General features: G+C 43.9%; 1 pseudogene; it reads right to left on the bottom strand.

Moving 5' to 3' along the window:
* Positions 1-2,944: 2,944 nt before the first annotated feature.
* LOC135995934 (myosin-4-like) overlaps positions 2,945-21,087 on the bottom strand; it is a 32,667-nt pseudogene continuing 14,524 nt past the window's right edge.

Raw genomic sequence — 21,087 nt, 5'->3', positions numbered from 1 at the left:
TCAAAAAATCATGATGATCTTCACTTCATGTATCTAGCAAGGTTTGGGTGCTTAGGAAATAGCTGAAAGGAAGGAAATATCCAGAAGATTTTATCAGAAATTCTCCTGTGGCCAGAATGAGTGTAGAAAGAAGAGTTTCTGAAAATCAAGTGAGCATCTCTGGCTAGCAGGGAAGGTTCTTCTTTGTGGCACTTTGTCCAACACTGTGGAACGAAAAGGTTACAATGTTCTCACGTTCTCCGCTGCCCCTGTCTCTGGGGATGCAGATTAAGATGATTAAGAAAGTTTAAAACAAATTGTGACATACCCTACTAATGTAAGACAACTCCAGATATATAGACCATACCCATAAAACAGGCACACAATAAATAAATAAATAATTTATTTAGAAATTTAAAAATTTCTTCAAGATGTTAGGCAATAAGCAAGTCAGAGGTACTAATACATGAAAGGAAGCATGCTCATGTGAAAGTGAAGCTGAGTGGCTGAAGATGGACAGAATGTTAAAATCAATAGATAAAATCAGAATCACAGAATCACAGAATGGCTGAGGTTGGAAAGGAACCTTGGAGGTGACCTAGTCCAAATTCTCTGCACAAGCAGTACTACCACAAGCAGGTTGTCCATGACCATGTCCAGCCAGCTTTTGAGCCATTTTTCTTCCTTTATGCACAAATAAAAGTACTGAGAACAGGTTTGTACTTAACAAAATGATCAGCCCTGCTAATCTACTGATTTGTCTGCTAGCATTGTGCTTATCACAGCACTGTTTGTTGGCTGGGGCAGACATGGTCCTAATGTGCACAGCTGTGCAATGAAAACCAGAGCATGTCATGTGAGAGTGTGGGCAGGACCTGCCAGTTTGGGGGGGCTGGACACAGTGACTTGCTGTGTTTGCGACTGGGCTGTCCACATCCATCTCTGACAACAGAGATGCCATGGTGAAGGATGCGCAAGCTAGAGCAAATGATGTCGGGTAGTCATGGAGCAGGTGAAAAGGAACAATAAGACGATTTTTGTCAGCTTGACAGGCAGTGGCCGTAGATCACTGTCTGATGGGGCATTAGCAGGCAGAACATCAGAGAGGTACGACTGGCACAAGGGACCCTGAATGCGAAGGGGAGGATGACCCGTGAGGAGGCACGTGGGTTACAGCCAGCCCTGGTGACAGGGTGTGAAACACAGGAGAAGGACAGAAACTCAGATGGAACATGATGCAAGAGAACAACCGATGCAGATGAATTGACGAGAAAAGAATGGCATGGAAGGAAGGAGCATCAACAGGATGTGAAGAGTGGGTCACCGAGTGCTGAATGGGAGGAAGCAGGAACCTGACTGGAAGGACTGGCTGGTGAGTGGGGATGACACTTGTGCCCGACAGCAAAAAAGAGACCCAAGAAAATGGCCAGAGCCACTGTCTTGCTTGGACACGACAGCCTGGCTGAACACAACCACATGGCAACGACTGGCTCCTACAGACAGCAAACATCTGGACATCTAAGATGAAAAATCTGAAGCTGTTAATGAGCTCCTGAACATTTTTGCTTTCCAGAAACTCTCCGTTTTTTCACATAGCCAATGCCAAGCGGCTCAGTGAAGACCCGTGCAGGACAAGGAACCAGAGCACGCCGTCCCCCCGCACACCAGGGCTCGAACCAGCGGCCTCGGGGCGGTGCTGGGCCCAGAGCCCGACCCCGGAGTCCCGGAGGGGAGCAGCCTGGAGATGGCGGAGACAAGCAGAGGGCTCGGCCCTGGCCCCGCTCCGGGAAGCGGCTGCTGACCGCGGACGGGCGGCCCCGAACCCCTGGGCCCGGCCCAACCTCCAGCGGGGCCGCCCCGGCACTGGGCGCCACCCCGGCCCCGCCTCCGCCGGCGCCGCTGCGTCGCGGCAGCGTCCCCTGCCGGCGGGCCCGGAAACAGGCCCAGGTGCCGCGGCCTGGCGGCGGCCCCGTCCCCACCGCCCCCTGCCGGGCCTCGCCGCCCCCCGCGGCCCCGCAGGCGGGGAGTTCGGGGGGCGCGGAGGCGGCGGGAGAGGGACCGTGCGGGCCGGCCTGCGGGGCTCGGAGGTTCAGCCGCACACACCCGGCACGGAGCACACCGAGCAGGTTCCACTCCCGCGCCGCAGGGAGCGGTGCCGGCCCTGTCCCGCACACACACGCGCACATGTTGACGCGCACACGCACACGCGCAGTTGCGGGTCCCCGCACACGCTCAGGTCCCCGCACACGCTCAGGTCCCCGCACACACGCTCCCCGTGGGCTGCACCGGCAGAAGAACGGAGCAGTTCAAGTCACAGGTATCGCTACAGCCTCACAGAGATATCTTTTCTATATTTTTCTTATGTATTGTTAGCGTCTCTCAAGCATGAACGTTTAAACCATGGAGGACACCTGAGGAGTGTGTTTCCATTGCCCTGGGAACACTTTTCCCTGCACGGGACATCACCTGGAGTTTCGAAACTGCTGCTGTACCTGCTGCATCCTTTCACAGATGCTCACTGCCAATCTCATAACAAATTGATAGTCCGTACAGTCACCAGAGCATCACCCAAGTTTATTTTTATTTCTCACAGCTTCTACTTAGGGTTGGCTAAATATGACCAGGTCAAAGATTAGTTACATGCACACCTAGTTACTCGAAGGAAGTAATTAATATCTCTGTTGGATGCACTGCAGTCTATATTGTAGGGGAGCCTGCCGCAGTTCAGGTCAGGGACGCCTCATTCCTCAGATTTCTAAATAATATAAATATTAAAAAAAGGAAGATATTGTAGAGGTTATTGGAACAACAGAATTATTTGTGGGGTTGCTTCAGGTCTGTGACTATTGCAAACGTTCTGCCACATTCCTGGCAAAGAACCAATATCTCCCAAATCTGCTGAAAGACCTGGATTCTTAGAGTTGATCACATCAGGTCTGTCTCTTGGGAGGCACCTCAAGGCCTTTCAAAACCCACTGGTTTTGAATAAGTGCCAATTTCTGGCCTTCCTTTATGAGGACACTCCCGTGTACGAGTGGGAGGAACACAGCTGTGGCTGCCAGGTGTTTGGGCAAGGATCTTTGTGGCACTTGCTGCATAGGAATGATCCTTCTCTGCAGCCCTCCAACTCACCTGTCCTCCAACATCACGACTTTTGGCTCGCAACTTGTTAACCTGACATTCAGCAATATCAGCTCGTTCTTCAGCTTCTTCCAGCTCATGCTGGGTCTTGCGGCATCGTGAGAGATTAGTGTTCGCCTGTTCTTCCTGAAAGTCATGCAGTGCCATCAGTGACATGGACACGAGCTGATGTTGCCCTGTTACCGCTAACCAAACACCCCGTGGCTGCACCACAGTAACATTGCTCACAACTACATCCCTGCATTGCCAGCACTCTCTGCATTTCTATCTAGTATTGTCAGCAACAGGAACACTCAGCAGGGGACAGAACAATTAGTCCTGCTCAGTTCCAGCTGGGAAAATTGGCTAGTGTGGCTCCAGAAATGCAACAACTCCAGGATAATTACAGCTGTGCCTGCTTTGTTGTGAGCCATAAGTCTTTATTACATAAGGAATATTTGAAGGCAGTGGCCATTGCTACCCTGTCAAAGTGAGTATTCAGTTGTTTTAATGAACTTCGGAGCCTAGACCTTTTAGAAAACTCCACCCAGGGCCCACAAGGATCTGAAGAGAGTCTTGCACTTACAGCTTCCTCTGCCTGTTTCTTGTATGCTTTCACTTTTAGCTGCAGCTTGTCTACCAGGTCCTGGAGCCGGAGAATATTTTTCTTATCCTCTTCAGACTGTGGGAATTGAAAATCAAATCAGCTTTAGAAGATGGACTGAGGTGATGCACGTAAGAGGGCAGAGGATTTGAAATACCTGGTAAGTGAGCTCCTTCAGCCTTCGTTCATACTTGCGAACACCTTTCAATGACTCTATTCCTCGTTTCTGCTCAGCATCAAGCTCGTTTTCTAACTCATTAATCTGAAACACAGTATCACGGTGAAGACGGCAAGGGGGGCAGCTTCCTGCAGCTGCTTCTTGGGGCTAGACTAGCTAAAAACTGCTCACCATGCTATATTAGTTGTGACATAGTGTGTGAATCTGTAGTTATTTATAGAAGGAACTTAGCTGTGCAGAACTGGGACATTTATAATCAAAATTAGGCTTAAACCTGTCAGAGAAGAGGAAAGTAAAACAGGGGAGGGTTCTATCAATGTTCACCAGGTAAATGGGGAAAATCTGTTTCGTTTGTAATCTTCAAGCCCAGCTCATCCTCCTGAATAGCCTTCAACAACCTCCCATAGCTCCATGCCTCTTCTGTAGTTTATATAAGTCAAACCTGGACACTGATGTTTTTATTACTGTGTGGATATTCCCTTCCAAAGCCAAGAGACACTAATTCCCTGTATTTTGGAACAGGAATATTTGAAGAGTGCAATAAGTGGGTCAGACAACAGTCCATCCAGCCCAATGCTCTGCCTCTGGGAGTGGCAGCAGCACATAGTATTTAGGGACAGCTTGGAAACCTGGCCCCTGTCTACTCTCCTCACACTTGTCCAGCTTCCACAGTCATTAGATTAGAGGTGTAAGGTGGCTTTTCTGTGCCTGTTCCCTTAGTATGTCTATAAACCTGCTGATTTCTAATCCCCTGTTGAACCTTCTACCAGCTGCCTCTACAGCCTCCCATGGCAGCAGGTCCCAGAATCTCAGTGCCCACTCTGTAAAGTGCTTACTTTTATTTCTTTTAAACTGACCTCCAGATGAAGACGTCCTGATCTGCATCTTGTGCTCTTCTCATATTATGCATTTTGATGAATAACCATTCAGAACACATCATTGCTGTCATGATTCGGTACATACCCCCCTCAGCCACCTCCTCTCCAAACAGAAGAGTCCCAGCCTTGTTTGTCCCTCCTCATAAGGTTCCACCCACTCAGGTGCTATTTGCTGGACACATCTCTAACTGTCAGGTGCTTCTTGACTTGCAGAGACCAGAACTGCATGTGGTACATTTAATACAGTGACAAGTGATGCTCGCTGTCTTGTTCTTAGTGCCTTTCCTAATGAAGCCCAATTTTTTTTTCTCTTTTGAGTTTTCCCTTCTACTGCACATCGAACAAACAGTTTCTGGGGCCTGTCATGGATGAGACTGAGATGTCCTGGCTGAGCTGTAATTGCTAGTTCCAAGCTCATCTCCAAGTAAGTAAGTTTTAAATTATTTTTCCCTAGATAAGTTACTATGTATGTCTACCATGGTGTCTATCTGCCACCATTTTTGCCCACTCATTTTTTATGAGGTCATTCTCAAGCTCCTCACCCACAGTGCAACATTTGACTACTCAGTGTAACTCTCATCAAACCTGCTGGAGATACCTGAGGTTGTCCCTGTTGTAGCCTTCCCAAGAGGCTCCAGCAACCAAGGGCCCAATCAGGAACTTGACTGCCTTAGCCTACCCTAGTCTTCACCATACCCTCGCCTCCAGTTTCTGAAGTTGCTTCTTTCCACCCTTCAGTGCCAGTTGCTCAGCCTCGTCCAGACGGAGCTGCAGGTCCTTCACCGTCTGGTCCAGATTCCTTTTCATCCTCTCCAGGTGGGCGCTGGTGTCCTGCTCCTTCTTCAGCTCTTCTGCCATCATGGCTGCCTGGTTGCGGTGCACAGTTATGTTATGGATGTGCTTCCCTGTCCCTGGCAGTTCTGCACTCTCCCTGGTAGCAACACCAGCTTCACTCAGACAGTGCCCGTGGCTGTGCTAAGGGTCTGTCATATAAAGAGGATCACTGTTTCTCAGTATCTGTATTTCTAAAACTACTCTTCCTTGCAGAACAAGCAGGGCCGATGACAAGAAAAAAATAATTAATTCATGCAAATGACTTAATACCAAAGTTTCATTTTGAAGAGTCAGTGGAATTTAGGGGCATCTTGGATTATTACCAGCTAGTGCTCTGCATCTCTGAGTCCCAAAAATTTTGGGTATCTGGCTATTTTGTGCCTAAATTTGTCAAAGAGTCAGACTCCTAAGCAGTTTTTGACCATGAAATGACCTTGAGTATCTTGAACTGCAAGGAAAAGCTTGTGCCTGCTGAGATCTTTGGAACCCGGGATGGATAGCTGTCACCGGTGTGACAGGGCAGAGGGGGACCTGCCATGCTGCCACTGTCACGCAGCCAGGACTAGACACAGCACTGCAGGCCCAGGCACACCATGACTTTGTGCAATAGCATAGCCATTTCGTTTTTCTTTTTCATATACCTTTCCCGTATAGTCCTAAGACTTGTTTCTTCTGATGCTGTGGAACTGTAGCCGTGTTTAAATAAGACATTTCCATTCTCTGTTTTTATTTCTTACATGTGTAACATTTGTATAGAAACATGCGTGATTTTAGTCTAAATTTCTGCTTTTCTGTGCTGTATCTAAACAGGGCTTGGTTCAGACTACTCTTTTCCTATTACAATTTTGCCACCACCTGTTCTATCCTGTCTGTTACATTTATCCTGGAAGCAAAAGTGAATGTGGATATGGGGAAGGGCAGACAGGGCGCCTCTCCGATACAGACTGCTAGCAGAACATGAGCAGATGACTAGACTGAAGGGGTCTTCTGTGGCAAGCAGTAGGCAGAGGCTGTGTGAGGCCCATGTGGGAGGGATTGTGTCACCAATGTTTTCTGTTCCTACATTGAATAATTGCCTTTCTAAAGTGACTGCAGGAGTATAGAATGGAAGATAGGCAAGCAAGAGGACTCACATCTGTGATTGCTTTCTTTGCTTTCTCCTCTGCATTCCTGGCTTCCTGAATGCTGTCTTCGACTTCATTCTGTAAATGACTGATGTCCACTTCCAGTCTCTTTTTGGTGTTGAGGAGGCTTGTGTTCTGTTGGGACAGCCCAAAGACAGGTCATTCCCACCCCATTTCATGCCACACTCACATGTCTATTGTAAAGGACACACCAAATACCTGCGAGTGGAGAAGTTGCACTCGCTCGCTGGCATCCGTCAGCTCCTGCTCGGAAACTTTCCGGGCTCGCTCTGTCTGCTCCATAGCAGCCCGCATCTCCTCCATTTCTGTTGTCATCAGGTTGTTCCTACGCTCTACCATAGCAAGCTGCTCCTTCAGGTCATCATTCTCTCTCAAAACATCATCCAAATGGAGCTGGGAATCCTTTGAAAGTGAAAGCGCCGTGAGACTCAGAAGCAAGCAGATTGAGCGAAAAAGACCTGTAGGACAGTAGCCCTTGTGGTCTCTACCTTGAGTTGTCCTTGCACGGCTTTGAGGTGCTTCTGTGTCTCTGCTACCTGACGGTTGGCATGGCTCAGCTGTATTTCCATGTCATTCAGATCTCCCTCCATCTTCTTTTTCAGCCTCAAAGCATCGTTTCTGCTTCTGATCTCAGCATCCAGCGTGGTCTGCATAGACTCTAATACCCTCTGATGATTCCTCTTCAGCTGTTGAATTTCCTCATCTTTCTCTGCAGTCCTTCTATCAACATCTGACTTCACCTGGTTCAGCTCCAGCTGAACACGTAGGATTTTTCCCTCTTCATATTCTAAAGAGCCCTGCCAGGGTTGAAATAATTTATCTCTGTAGTGTCCACTACGGGGAAATGCCCGTGCAGAATTTTGGCACTTTGCAGCCAGTAATGCAGATATATTTGCCTTACTGTGGGCCTTTAGAAAAAGCCTAGCTGTGAAAAAGCTGGCTGCTATTCCTATACCCGAGAGTCATTACACCTCAGCTGGATATTAATCAGGAATTTAGGAATAGGACTCCTTGGGAAAATGCCTCCAGTGCCACAATGTCTGGGCACTGAGGGCTGCAATGACACTGCAGAGAAAGCAAAACATTCGGAAACATAAAATATGATAGCCAAGCCTCATGCTCAGAAGAAGCTTGCCTTCTCTTGCATCTCCATGCTGAATTCTGCTTAGGGGCTCTGCACTTAGTCCCACCCAAGTGACTATGTGGGCATGTTCCCCTTCCATACAGCTTTTTCACTCTGACCCTCATATTCTCCAGCTTCAGATGTCTAGGACTTAAAAGCCCGAGGCTGGGTCTTTGCAACCAGTGGACAGAAATAAGCACATCCAGAGAATGAAACAGTTGATGTAGCCTTGGCATCCCTTTTAAGAACAGACCCTCCAGAGATGCTTATTTCTCCATTTTGATTCTAGGATGAGCCTATGGTGGCTAATTCAGGATTAGACTGATGACATTTAGATGCATAAATTAGAGCAGATGGATTTGCATGGCCACTATAACTCTTGCTCCTACTACCTGCCCATATACTGAGATCTAAAGATTAGACATGTGTCAGTTGTTTTTTACTTCTTTTTCTACCTAAGGAGAGTTACAGAACAAATAAGGCGAGGCTCTTCTTGATGGTGGACAGCAAAAAGACAAAAGGCAACAATGAAAAGTTGCTACAACGGAAATCCTGACTGCATATAAGGATAAAAAAATTTTCCCATGAGAGCGATGCTGCAATGGAAAAGGTTGTTGGGCAGTACTATCTCCATCCTTGGAAATGATAAAGACCGATTAGACAAGGCGTAGAGCAACCTAATGTAACTTTGAAATTAGCCCTGCCTTCAGCCAGAGGTTGGGCTAAAGGCCTCCAGAAATCCTTTCCAACTTAAGATAAGTCTGTGACTCTGTGTTTGAGGTATGCCCTAGGTATGCCATGTGCAGCTCCGTTAAATGCTCTCAAAGACATTATGTGGAGAATTAGATATGGTTATACAGAAATAATAATAGCTTTTCTAAGAGACAGGGTAATAGGGCACAAAAGGCAGAACCCAGACAAGAGGGAACTGAAGGAACTGCAATCTGGCATGGATTGGGAAAAAAGTAAGATTTTAAGTTATGAAGATCTGAGGGATAGCCAAAAACAGTAAGGAAGACCCAGAAATAATGGAATTGTGGGACCTGGCATGCAACGTGTGTCAGCAAAGCATGTCAGTGTATCAGTGGCACCTCCAAGATTTAGCTGATCACCAGCAACATTTCCGTATTTGTCAGAACCCCTGTGCTGCAAACTGACTCCTCTTTGAATGTCTTACTGACTCCCATTCACCGAACACAGGGGAAGTGAAGAAAGATAATCTTCAGCATTCAGCTTTCTTTGAACAGGAGGTGACATCAAGAAGACTTTTAAGTACGGATTAGGCCTGCTCTGAAAACATCCTTGATTAATTTGACTGGAAAGCAAAAATTGTCAGAGTTTTGAAATACAAATGAACTTTCTTCAGCCTTTCATGGAAGCAAATTCAAACAAGTGGTGCAAAATGAGCTCAATTTTAGTCTGGGACTGAGATTTTTTGTGCATGATAGCACAGCAAGTAATGCCACATTGGTACGGGAGAGGAGCAGTTCCTGTGCTGTTGGGTCTTCTTGTGCTTCCATACTACACCTTTATGACAGTGTCGTGATAAACAGGAATATATAATCTCCAAATTTTCTCCATTCATGATCTCTCTAAAAACAAGCCTCCTTATTGAGGATACTTGCCTCTGCTTCTTCTAATGCTGCTTGAAGGTCACACTTTTCTTGCTCAATTTGCTTCTTTGCTTTCTCCAGTCCATTATTAACTTTTCCAGATTCGGCAATCTGTTCAGTCAGATCAGAAATTTCCTCTGCAACACAGAAAACACTCACTCAAGTCATCTTAGATAATGTTGTCCATGGCACATACAGTCGCTGTTTGGCAATGGGAGGGACAGAAGAGATAATGCAGCAGTGAGGAGAAATAATAGGTCTTGTCTTGTGTGCAATCTTTATTTCTGATTATCTGCTATTTCCATTTCAATGTGAAACTTGAAAATGAGTGGGACCACCCAGAGTGAGCTGAGAGAATAATGTCGGATTCCAATGGATAGTGAAATTACATCTCCAGAGACAGTCCTGTCTGAGTGCTCTCTTTATCCTTAGGTACTCCCCAGGGATCAATCAGCTCACAAAAAGGAACTGAATTGTGTTTCCTTTATACAGTTAGTTTTCTTATTAAATACCAATCTGTTGTGCCACAGCTGCATGCTCCTCCAATAATCAGGAGACAGACGACAGCCCTCCAGATTTTTTCTAACGGCACTGACTGAAGTAATATGAAAAAAAAAAGTTTCTGGTTTCATCATCATTTGTGTCCATTCAGTTAATTGGTCCCTGTCCATGAATGGAATTATGAAGGTATGAAGATGGGGGAATACCATGAGGAAGTAGAATGCTGTAATGAGCTGTAGGTGTGTGCTTACAGGGGACCAGAAAAAAAAGTTGCCTAACCTGAGCTTTGGGCAAAAATCATGAAAAACAAAACCCTAGAAAGAGGCAGAGCTCTGGTAGCCCAGAAACATGAAAGCATCTTAGGACTCATGGTAGATCCCAGCTGATAGTGATCTGAACTTACGCTGGAGGTTCTTGTTCTCCCGTCTGACAGTCTCAGCCTGGTCAAGCATTTCTTCATAGGCATTCTTCATCCGGAAGATCTCAGTGCTAAGCGAGCGAGACTCCTTCTGCGCAGCTTCCAGATCAGCCTGACTCTCCTGGTACTTCTGCTTCCATTCAGCCAGGACCTGGAGTGACAGGAGCATAGGAATGACCCATTCTGCAACACTCCTGTCTCTGCACATTTACAGGACAAGAACCCCAAAGGCATGGCCCATCTTATGGTCTTTTACTTTGGACTGTTCTCTGTCTGTGACAATCAATTCATCGTGATACATACTCTTGCTGTTTTGGTGGAAGCTACTCAAATTATCCTCTTCAGCCAGCACTAGTACATACCTCAAGCTCTCAGGCAGGAGTTTGGTTTGACACCAGCCTGGACACAGTGTGGTTATTCTGAATGAGGTTGTCTGAGCCCACCAAGAAAGATCATGTTCTACTGATTGCCTCCTGAATTTGGTACCACAGCCCTATGGGGCATCTTTTTTAGCACATTCACCTAATTCACTCACACCAGGCTGGGCTAGGGAAAAGGCTGTGCAACATCACTTGGTCAAACAGTGTTGATTCTTTTAAATGTTATTAAAGGCAGTGAAGGCTGGAACTAACCCAATTACAAGTCAGGGCTTGTTAGCTTGCATGTGAATACCTGCTCAGTTTGCTTGATTAAAAACTAGGTATAGATCCTCCCAATCTCCCTTGTGATGACTTAACACTTCTAAAAACTATCAGAAAACAACTTTATTGTTTGCTGTGGTCATCTGGAGTTACTCACGCTGTGACATCATCATTACTATGTGTCCCATTATGTGCTCATTACCACAGCTTTGCTTTGGATAAAATGTCATTTATCTTACTGTGAGGGCAGAACTTCCATAATTTCAGAATTTCGCCTGGCCTTTCAAATGTCTAAGGATGTTCAGATCTGGCAGGCACTTTGAATTAACCTTGTCAAAATTCTTCTGCTTTTTATCAAATGCTGCACAGGCTGCGTTCGACCTCTCCACGTCAATCATGAGGTCATCCACTTCCCCCTGCAGCCTCTGCTTTGTCTTCTCCAGTGAAGCACACTTTGAGTTGACAGCCTCAATCTGCTCCTCTGACTCCTGCAGGCGCTGAGCAAGCTTCTTTCTGAAGGATGAGACAATCAGTGCTGAGAGAAGGAAAATTCTAACATTCTCAGAAAATGGACAGAAAGGGAGTTTGCCATGAGAGAAGTGGGCAAAGAGAGCAATTTAGAAAGCTGTGATGGTGTGAACAGAGAGCATCGAAAGGAGCCTGGGATGACACAGCATTCTGGAGTGGTGCATGGGCTGGGACAACACCTACCCAACGGGTTGACTATACCAATGTGAAGAAGAACTAGAAACACAGTTTCAATTATGGCAGTGTAAAGAATGTAGTTTTTCAGCTACTATGTTTAACTCTATAGTTAATGCACTGAAATTCTCCTTTCTGTAGATGCTCCCAAGCCGCTACTCCTTCTCCTTTAAACCTCTGCTCACTCCCCTTTTCACTCCCAACACATTACAAAGCACACTGCTCTGCATATTCCCACTACAAGCATATTCTGGTTTCCTCCAGTTCCCTCTCACATTTACGCTTAAATATCATTCTACTTTCTCCAGACCATCCCTTTACATACTTGGCCTCCTCCAGCTCCTCCGTGCGCTGAATAGCGTCAGTCTCATATTTGGTTCTCCACTGGGCCACTTCACTGTTGGCCTTGGACAGCGCACGCTGCAGCTCCCCCTTGGCTTCCTGCTCCTCCTCATATTGTTCCCGGAGCAAGTCACAGTCGTGGCGAGCAGACTGCAGGGCGTGGGCCAGGGCGTTCTTGGCCTGGGCAGTTATGATTATACAAAGTCAAAACATTAACAATTTGCGACTGATTTTTTTTACTGCATTTTGGTAAAAATTTCACATCTCACTGTGCATGTGCAACAGTTGCTAGAGTAACAGAATGAACAAAGTGAATAACATTAGGGACTCTGTGTTTCAGTCTTGATATTGTTGAACAAGATCAGGCGCTTGTCTGTCTTGCCTGGGACAGTGCCTCTCAAACACATCTGCATCAAGTGCTTCAGGCAAAGACACAAGGTATCCAGCAACAGACAGGTGGGAATTATCTCTCAAGGAGTTTCTCCATAAGCTTTTCAGGTAGAGTTTGGTGTTTATTTGAAAGTGGAAGAAACTTTAAACTGTTTTCTCATATCTAACCCTAGGTCAGCTTGCACTCTGACTCTCTTTCCTTTTTTTCGCTGCTGATGTTTTCTTTGCCTTGGTAAGGTATGCACTCAGAGCTATTTTCTTTCACTTGTCTCATGCTTTTGAACTTCAGATAGCACGATAAAAAGGACTTAAATTGTCCTCCTTATTTCACTTCTAATGTCTCTATGATTCTCTGTGTTTTGCTCCAAGGCAAAGTTCAAAAGTTTCATCATTCTTATATCTCCACCTTTCTCTGAGGAGAAATCTCATTTATTGTTCTAGCTCATTGATTTATTTTACAATTTGTCGGTCCAAATTAAAACAAATCACCTTATTTTCTTCTTCTAGTTGCCTCTTCAGTTCTTCAGTCTGCTGAGTGAAAGCATGTTTGCCTCGAGTCAACTGGGAAATTAAGGACTCCTTCTCCTCCAGTTGCCGAGTAAGTTCACCTAATGAGAAAACATTTACTTTTTTAGACAGATATATGAGACATAAAACATAAACATGAGAAGAGCTAGCCATATGGAAAGTGATTACAAGATATAATGTGGTAAAACGAAGGGAGACTAGCAATTTCATTCCCACCAGTAGGAAAAAGCTATCAAAGATAAATGATGTGTTGGCATTAAAGGAAAGGGCATGAACTGATCACAAACACACGTATTAATTTTTATTGACAGTGCTTCTTTTGGTTTGGTTTTATGTTTCTGTGGGTGGAGTTTCTATGACTGCCACCAGGAGGAAATTCTACAGTCTGAGTTTTGTCAGATCACCCAGTGATGAATATATTATAAAATACACAGGCATTCAGACAGCATATTTAAGTACTTGGCACAGGACTATTACATTTCATCTAGGCACACACCATACTCAGTCTGTAGACGTGTTTTCTGTGTGTTCAGATCATTAATTAGTCGCATATGTTCATCATCTTTGGTTCTGACTTCACTGAACTGGTCTTCGAGAGCTCGGCACATCTTTTCCAGATTGCTCTGTTAAGAGATAGAAAGCATATCGTTTAGCTCATCTAGTTGTTCAGAAGAACAATGGCAGCGATGAGAAATGTTTCTTCCTGTGCAGCAACCTTGGCTTTGGAGACAGACTCCATGTTACTGGCCAAGTCGTCAATCTCCATCTTCAGCTCGCTCTTCTCCTTCTCCAGCTTCTGCTTCACTCGCTGCAGGTTGTCGATCTGCTCCCCAAGCTCAGCTGTGCTGTCCGCGTGCTTCTTGCGCAGGGCGGCAGCCGTGGCTTCGTGCTGCAGCGTGGCCTCTTCCAGGTCGCGACGCATCTTCTGAAATTCTGCCTCACGCTTCTTGTTCATCTCAATCTGAGCTGCCGTAGCCCCTCCTGCTTCTTCCAGGCGCTCGCTGATCTCCTCTAGCTCCCTGGAGAGGTCAGCTCGCTCCTTTTCAGTTTTTGCGCAGATTGCACGTTCAGCCTCAATTTCTTCCTCTAATTCCTCTGTTCGAGCCTGTGAAAGTTAGTTGGTTAAATGAGGACTTCTGAATAGACAGATTTGAAATTATCATTAAGGAATAAAGAAGAAGCATTCACAACCATTTATATCAGCATAGAGAATAAAGTACCACTAGAAATTTCGCTGAATTGTTTCATAGGACATGGAATATTCTGTTTTGGAACAACAGTGACTATAAAATCTGATATTTCATTTTATGTTATAGCTCAGAATGGATTCATCATGCTATGCACTTTTTGGAAGAAACAGGTGATGTGTCACTGCAAAATGTAAAGGAATGTGAACTTCTTAGAAATTTCCCAAAGCTCAGGCCAAAACAAAGCAATGTCCTCTCTCCATCAGTAAGCAAGTTGGAAGAAACCTTAAGATAAGCAACCATGGGATAATAGGACTGAAGAGAACTGTCTTTCTGGCTCTGCATTTAGAAGGTGATTGCTGTCCTACTCATGACAGATTATGTCACATTCTATTGTTTTCTTCGAAAAGTAATTCTTAGTGGCTTCTCTACTGTTGTAACTCAGTATCTGATCCATTTTCAAAGCCTGCCACAAGCTTCACTTAAGAAATTTCTTACGCAGTTATGTATGATAAGAGGCCAGAGTTTCTGTAAAAATGCCCTGAGATGAGAAGAGCACTTAGAGTCCATGTTAATAGTTTTTGTCATGTGTAGGAAAATATTTTGTAGAACAGTCCAAGAAAAAATATCAATTCCAAGGAACTTGTGCCCAGCTACTAAAACCAGCAATAACTCTTAGACTTTACCTGAAGCTCCTTAATTTTCTTTTGCAGCTGAGAACTTTGAGCCTGCTCATCTTCAATTTTACTTTGCAACTGGCTAATTTCAAAATCCTTTCTGTTAAAGAACAAGAATGCAAATTCAATACAGTTAAGATAAAATCTGAATTTTAGAATTCAGAGCACAGAAAGTGCAATACTTTTTTAGCCTGTCATCCATCTGTTGCTTATCATTTTCCAGATCCATTATGGAATCCTGAGACATTTTCAGATCTCCCTCCAGTTTTCTCTTTGCTCTCTCAAGGTCCATTCGCAGTTTCTTCTCTTGTTCTAGTGATCCTTCAAGCTAAAATATGAAACATACTTTGAAACACATCAAATATACTTGATTTAAAAATTCTAACTAGAGTTGGAAATTGAATAGAAAAAATAATTCAATCCTGTATATACTTTTCATCTTCTCCTATGCTGTGTCTTGCTGCAAGATCAGAGCAACCATTATGACTTTAAGTTGTCCACAGCTTGGCTGTGTGCAGTTGAAATGCACGTTTTTGAAAAATACAGAAATCAAATTTTTCAGTGCCTGCGGTTCCTAGCATATAGACTGCTAAATATTGACAAATTCCCAGTGTTCATTACTTGTTGGAGTATATCCGCACTGCACAGTAAGAGACCACAAGTGACTCTGCAGTGAACTCCAAACTGCCACAGATATACTGCTCCAGCTAATTGGTTAAAAGGGGGCACAAAAGCCTACAATGCTGAAATACCCAGTAATGAACATAGTTTAAATAGGCAGGGAAAGATGAAAGATGTACTGGATTCTACAATACCCTGTCAACTGCCAATGATTTATTAGCTGAAATAATTAGGGCTGGCTTCGCTGCTTTAGGTGCTTGCTTATACTCCCAACTACAGATTTCTAGTCTCTTCTAATCCATCAGAGCATCCAGCTACACAACCTAAAAGCTTTTTCTTACATCATCTGCTTGCTGCTCCAGTTTGGTCTTGGTTTTGGTGAGTGTACTGACTTTGTCTTCCTCAACTTGCAAGTCATCCAGTGTCTGCTGATGGGCTTCCTGGAGGGCCTTTTTCTCCTTAGTGAGTTTAGAAATATTTTCATCCAGACCTGCCATCTCTTCAGTAAGATTCTTAACCTGTTAAGACAGTCAACATCCATACTATGAGGTGGTGCCCTGAGAAATGACAGACTGAGAACACAGTGACTGCACCCTTGCAAAATCTTGCATGGATGTAGTCAAAATGCTCTCCACAGAAGGTCTGTGTTGTTCATGATGAAGGTAGCAACAAGTGTCATGCCTGACAGTCACACCTCTCTGGTCCTGCAATGGTAGGAATTCTTGTTTTAGTTGTTTTTGACTACCAGCCCTAGCCTGCTCAATTCTACACTGGAACATGCACTAGGTTGTCACTTGCCTCTGCAAGCTTTTCCCACTGGGATTTACAAAAGGCGTCTGAATAGTTCTTGATCAAAAAATTTATTTCCTGATTGTGATATATTTTCTAGGCAAACAGCCGTAAATTCTCAGCAAGTGAAGCTCTTTAAGAAGATGTTATCAAATTCCAAGCATAGCCAAAGATATGTTAAGTTTTTTGTAAAAGTGAAAGGAACATGATAACATGACAAAGAACCTTATGCCCTTGGAACAGGTGATCACAAACATAGGGCAGGAGCTTCTACCTGGGCTGCTGGATATACCAGCCTTGCTAGCTTCATCTTGGACACGTATTCCTTGTACTTCAATGGAGCATTGAACAGCAGCAACCTTATCTCAAACACATCAGGTGCTGTGCATTAGCCTGCCTGACCCTTGCCTCCCATTTGTCTCATTCGGATGGGAAAGCCTGACAGCAGGGATAAGGGAATTCCACTCTGCTAAGTGCTCTAGCTATGTGGCCCTGATACCTGATAAATCTCTCATCTTAATACTCAGCACCAGCTAGATTTCCTCTAAGCATTAATATAGAAATGTCCAACATATCTGTAATTGCAAACTTAGGATCCAGTATTGTTCTCAGTGACGGCAGTGAAGGGAACCTCAAGGCTGTAATTACATCTCTGCTGGTATTGTTTCCATAGCAGGACTGAACACTGTCACCACAGATGTCGGCTTTTGAATTCTAACATATATATCTCAATTCTGTCTCTTCACATTGATTGTTGAGATGTACGTGAAGACCTGTGCTTTTACTGGGAGATAAATGAGTTGATGGCCACACCTGATGTTGCTACACTGACAGTTTCAACCTTACAAGTCAGGAAGAACTCTCATCATATCATCAAGTCAAGGAAAGGATGTCCATCCCAGCTGAGACCTGGGCTTCTTATATTTAAGAGAATTATAAGAAAACGTTTGACATCTGCAAAATTGGTTCTCCTCAACACGTGTGAGAAAGGACCAGCCTAGCTGTTCTGTGCTGAGCTACTCACAAGCATACTAGTCCTCCATTATACACAGGAGACACAAATATACTGGTTCCTTATGACTGCAAAAAGCCAAATATGGAAATTCTCTATCAAGCACCATTACAACCTCTTAACTATTTTAAACTGTCACAGAAAGTATGTTTTTCCTAAGAGGAAGATATAATTAAAAAAAAAAAATTCTGTCAGAGGTTATTAAGTGGCAATACCTCTCTCCTATGCCTTGGGTACGTAACACTTCCATTCAGAGCACTTAGGAATGACTGCAACTTTTCACAAAACTAAAAATTGTCTTGGGAAACTGTCTGGGGAAGAATGATTCCCTGATTCCTCTATCACCTTATTCTCTGTTGCATGCTTCTCTTTTTCCACTTTGGCCAGAGTCAGTTCAAGATCATCAATATCTTTCTTCAGCTCAGAGCACTCATCTTCAAGTTTCCTCTTCTTTGCTGTCAGTTCAGCATTCATCTCCTCTTCATCCTCTATTCTTTCACTTAGTTCTTTAATTTTAGCTTCCAGCTGGATTTTACTTCTGATGAGTCCTTCACACCTCTCTTCAGCATCAGCTAGATTTTCACTCTCCTGTTAGAACATATCGAAGTCACGTTTTATTTATCATAAAAATGACAAAAGGCAACATTATGTTTTTCTAGCACCATCTTCAGGAAACTGATTATGTAAGTCAGGGAAGAATTTCCTATGCAAATCACAGTAATACGTATGATTCGAGCATGAGGAAATTGTCCTGCTCAGTCATGGCTAGGAAAGTGGACCATAATCCCATGGTAGAGACACTTCCTTTCAGCTGGTCAGATGGTTTGACTACAGTACCATGCAATAGACTCACAGGCTTCAGTCATAACAAGGAACCTACAAGGTATCAGTGAGATAAATAGGTGGGCGGCAAACTGGATTTCATGGAAGAATGATTTTAGACGTGCATTTGCAAACCATATAGCATTTCAAAGTCATCTTTCATAGAGTGTTGGATGACTCTACCTTTAATAGGCTCCACCAACTCTAATGACACAGGTCAGACTGTCTCTGCCCAAACCTCTCCCACTTTATTCACATGAGGCTAACCTTGCTCCCGTCATTCTTTAACCTCTCAGCCAAGACAGTCAAGCTCAACCTAAATTGTAGCCTGCAACTTATACTATAAGTAGCATTTTGAGACAGATGATTGACAGAGCCCAGTCAGAATTTCTTGTATTCCTGCTGGTGGTAATGTTCTATGTGTGCTTTGTACTCGCTTTGCTTAGGTGTAAATGACAAGACCAGATACAAAGCAGTGGGGAGTCTGACCTCGTTACATGCCTTTTTATGAAGGACAATGGAAAAGAGAAGGGATAAAGCAGTGGAATAGGAGGATATTGGATGAATCTGAAAATGGAGGTTACTCACAGATTGAACCTGAAGCTGCAGGTCATTTTTCTCTTGCAACAGAGTCACCATTTTCTCCTCCAGCTCTTTCCTTTTTGCCTCAGACTTTGCAAGCTCCTCCTTCGTTTTCTCAAACTCCTCTTTCATGTTGGCCATCTCCTTCTCAGATTCTGCACTCTTCAGCAAGGGCTTCATCTTGAAGTACAGCTTCATCCAAGGCCAGTGCTTGACATTCATAAATGCTCTTACATTGTATTGGATGATATAAATGGATTCTCTGAAAACACATGAAAACACCGTTTATGAGGCTAATGAGACTTAGGCTGGAAACAAACTCTTATTATTTGCCATACAGCATCAGCATTTTCCTCAAGGAAATTTTGTGGGAATCTTTTGTCCTCACCTCCCTTGCTTTTATTAAAGAGTCATTTCTAGGCCCTTGAACACAGAATGACTGGTTCAGTAGCATGAACAATAACTATGTCTGGATATAAGAGGCAGAAATACTCCAAAACAGACAAACTTCTCTAGCGTGTTGCCTGAGAATCTCTGAGACTTTCCTCAGTCTCAAAGAAAGTGCAAGTGCTTAGGTGGATACCAGAGTGAAAATTGACATCCTTGAAGTACTGCTGCTGAGGTGACAAACCTGAGACTTACTGTCAATTGCAGAAACAGCAGCTTGATGCTTTTTGGGTCACTCAAAATAGCAAATACCATATTAGAAATTATTAACACAGAAACTGAAAACAAAATTAAATGTTTTTATGGTACTGAATGCTAAAGGATGTTGTTGATGCCCATAGTTCAAGGGGAGATCTGACAATTCCTTGCAGAGAAATTCTTAAGTAAGTGTTATTGAATGCTTAGAAACTACCCCTGGCTCAGAAAGCCCCTGAACTAAATGTATGCTGCAGAGTATTACACATGAAAGCAGCTGGTTGGCAGAGCATCCTATACATTTATGCAATCCTTGCTCCCCCTAAAGCTTTCATTTATCAACAACATTTGAGTAAGTCTGCTTGGCTTGCCCAGTTCTGCCACGCCTACACTCTAAGTTTTGCATGATTCATCCCATCTCAAAGGGAGAGAGCTGAAATTGGAAGGGTATCTGGGATGACCAAAAGTATGGAGTACTCTCTCTGTGCAAGCTAGAATTGTTCATCTTAGGTGACTGAGCCATGAAAGAAAATTAAAGAAAATGAGAGCAGAGAGAAATTATATGCCATTCCTTACAAAACCAACGTGATCCAATGAAATGATCATACATGATGTTCAGACAAACCTTTTCACTTGTTCAGTTCACTATCTCCATCACAGGGTTCTTTAAAGGTTGAAAATGGTTAAGTGCATTCCTGGAGAAAAGGGTCACTGTTAGATACTAAATATCATGGTCTAGCTGCATGATCCAATGCCTAAATAGCCATTTGGGAAGCTATAACAAGGAAACTATTAGTTGTCGTGGTTGAGACGGACAAACAACATAGACCAAGTTCTTCCAGGATGCAAGTAGTAGATGCCATTTATTGCCACAAGTGCATTTTTGTACAGTTTTACCAGTTCGTGTGTCTCTTCACTATTGGTTACAAGTTACAGCAGTAACATCCCATTGGCTAATTTTGCTATCATCAATGTTACTCTTCTACTCCCTTCTCTCTCACGGGTACACCTTAATATGTCCGGATACTCGTTTGCTCCCATCTTTCTCATGGGTAGGCCTTAATATCTTCAAGGCTAATTTCTGTTTCCATGCCCTCCATCAGGGAATCCACGGACCCACCGTAGTCCCCTACAGGGTCTTTCCAGGGGACAGTTTTTTGCCTGAGACATATACTACATAGCTGGACTTTTGGTCTGACACAATGTGATTGTTAGTATTTTCTTATATTACCTTCTTTCATTCATCTTTTTAAATTCAATTCTCATGAGGTAACCTCTGCACATAGCTTGTGTGTGCGTGATGAGGCTCACAAGCTTCTCATCTCTCATCTCTTCTAGAAGTCCCAAGAGACCTGCCTTGAAGAACACCTACAACATAAAATAGAGTCAAATAGTTTGAGGCTTAGGCAGATACACAACCATTGGCAGATGTTGCAGGGTAGTTCAAGTTAGTTTTGGAAAAACGCCTGCAGAGTAAAGGTTTAACAGCTAGAGAAATTTTGTGTCAATATTCATATCCTTAGTGTTCCTGTGATTCATGACAACTCACTCTATGCATGATCTAATCACATTATTGCAGTGTTTTTTGATGCCTGTTCAAGTGTAGGTTTTGGAAGATCTAGCTCATCAGTAGTTACTAAAACAAAGAGTTAACCTTCAACTTAGTACTATATCCTACTCTGTCTCTTTGCTGTACTCTACCCATCTATGTCAGTCTCAAGATTTGCTCTGTGAACTGACTTAGAGATGGCTTGAGAAG

Source organism: Caloenas nicobarica, chromosome 18 (assembly GCF_036013445.1).
Source record: "Caloenas nicobarica isolate bCalNic1 chromosome 18, bCalNic1.hap1, whole genome shotgun sequence".
NCBI classification, from domain to species: domain Eukaryota; kingdom Metazoa; phylum Chordata; class Aves; order Columbiformes; family Columbidae; genus Caloenas; species Caloenas nicobarica.
This window is presented reverse-complemented; position numbering and strand designations above follow the sequence as displayed.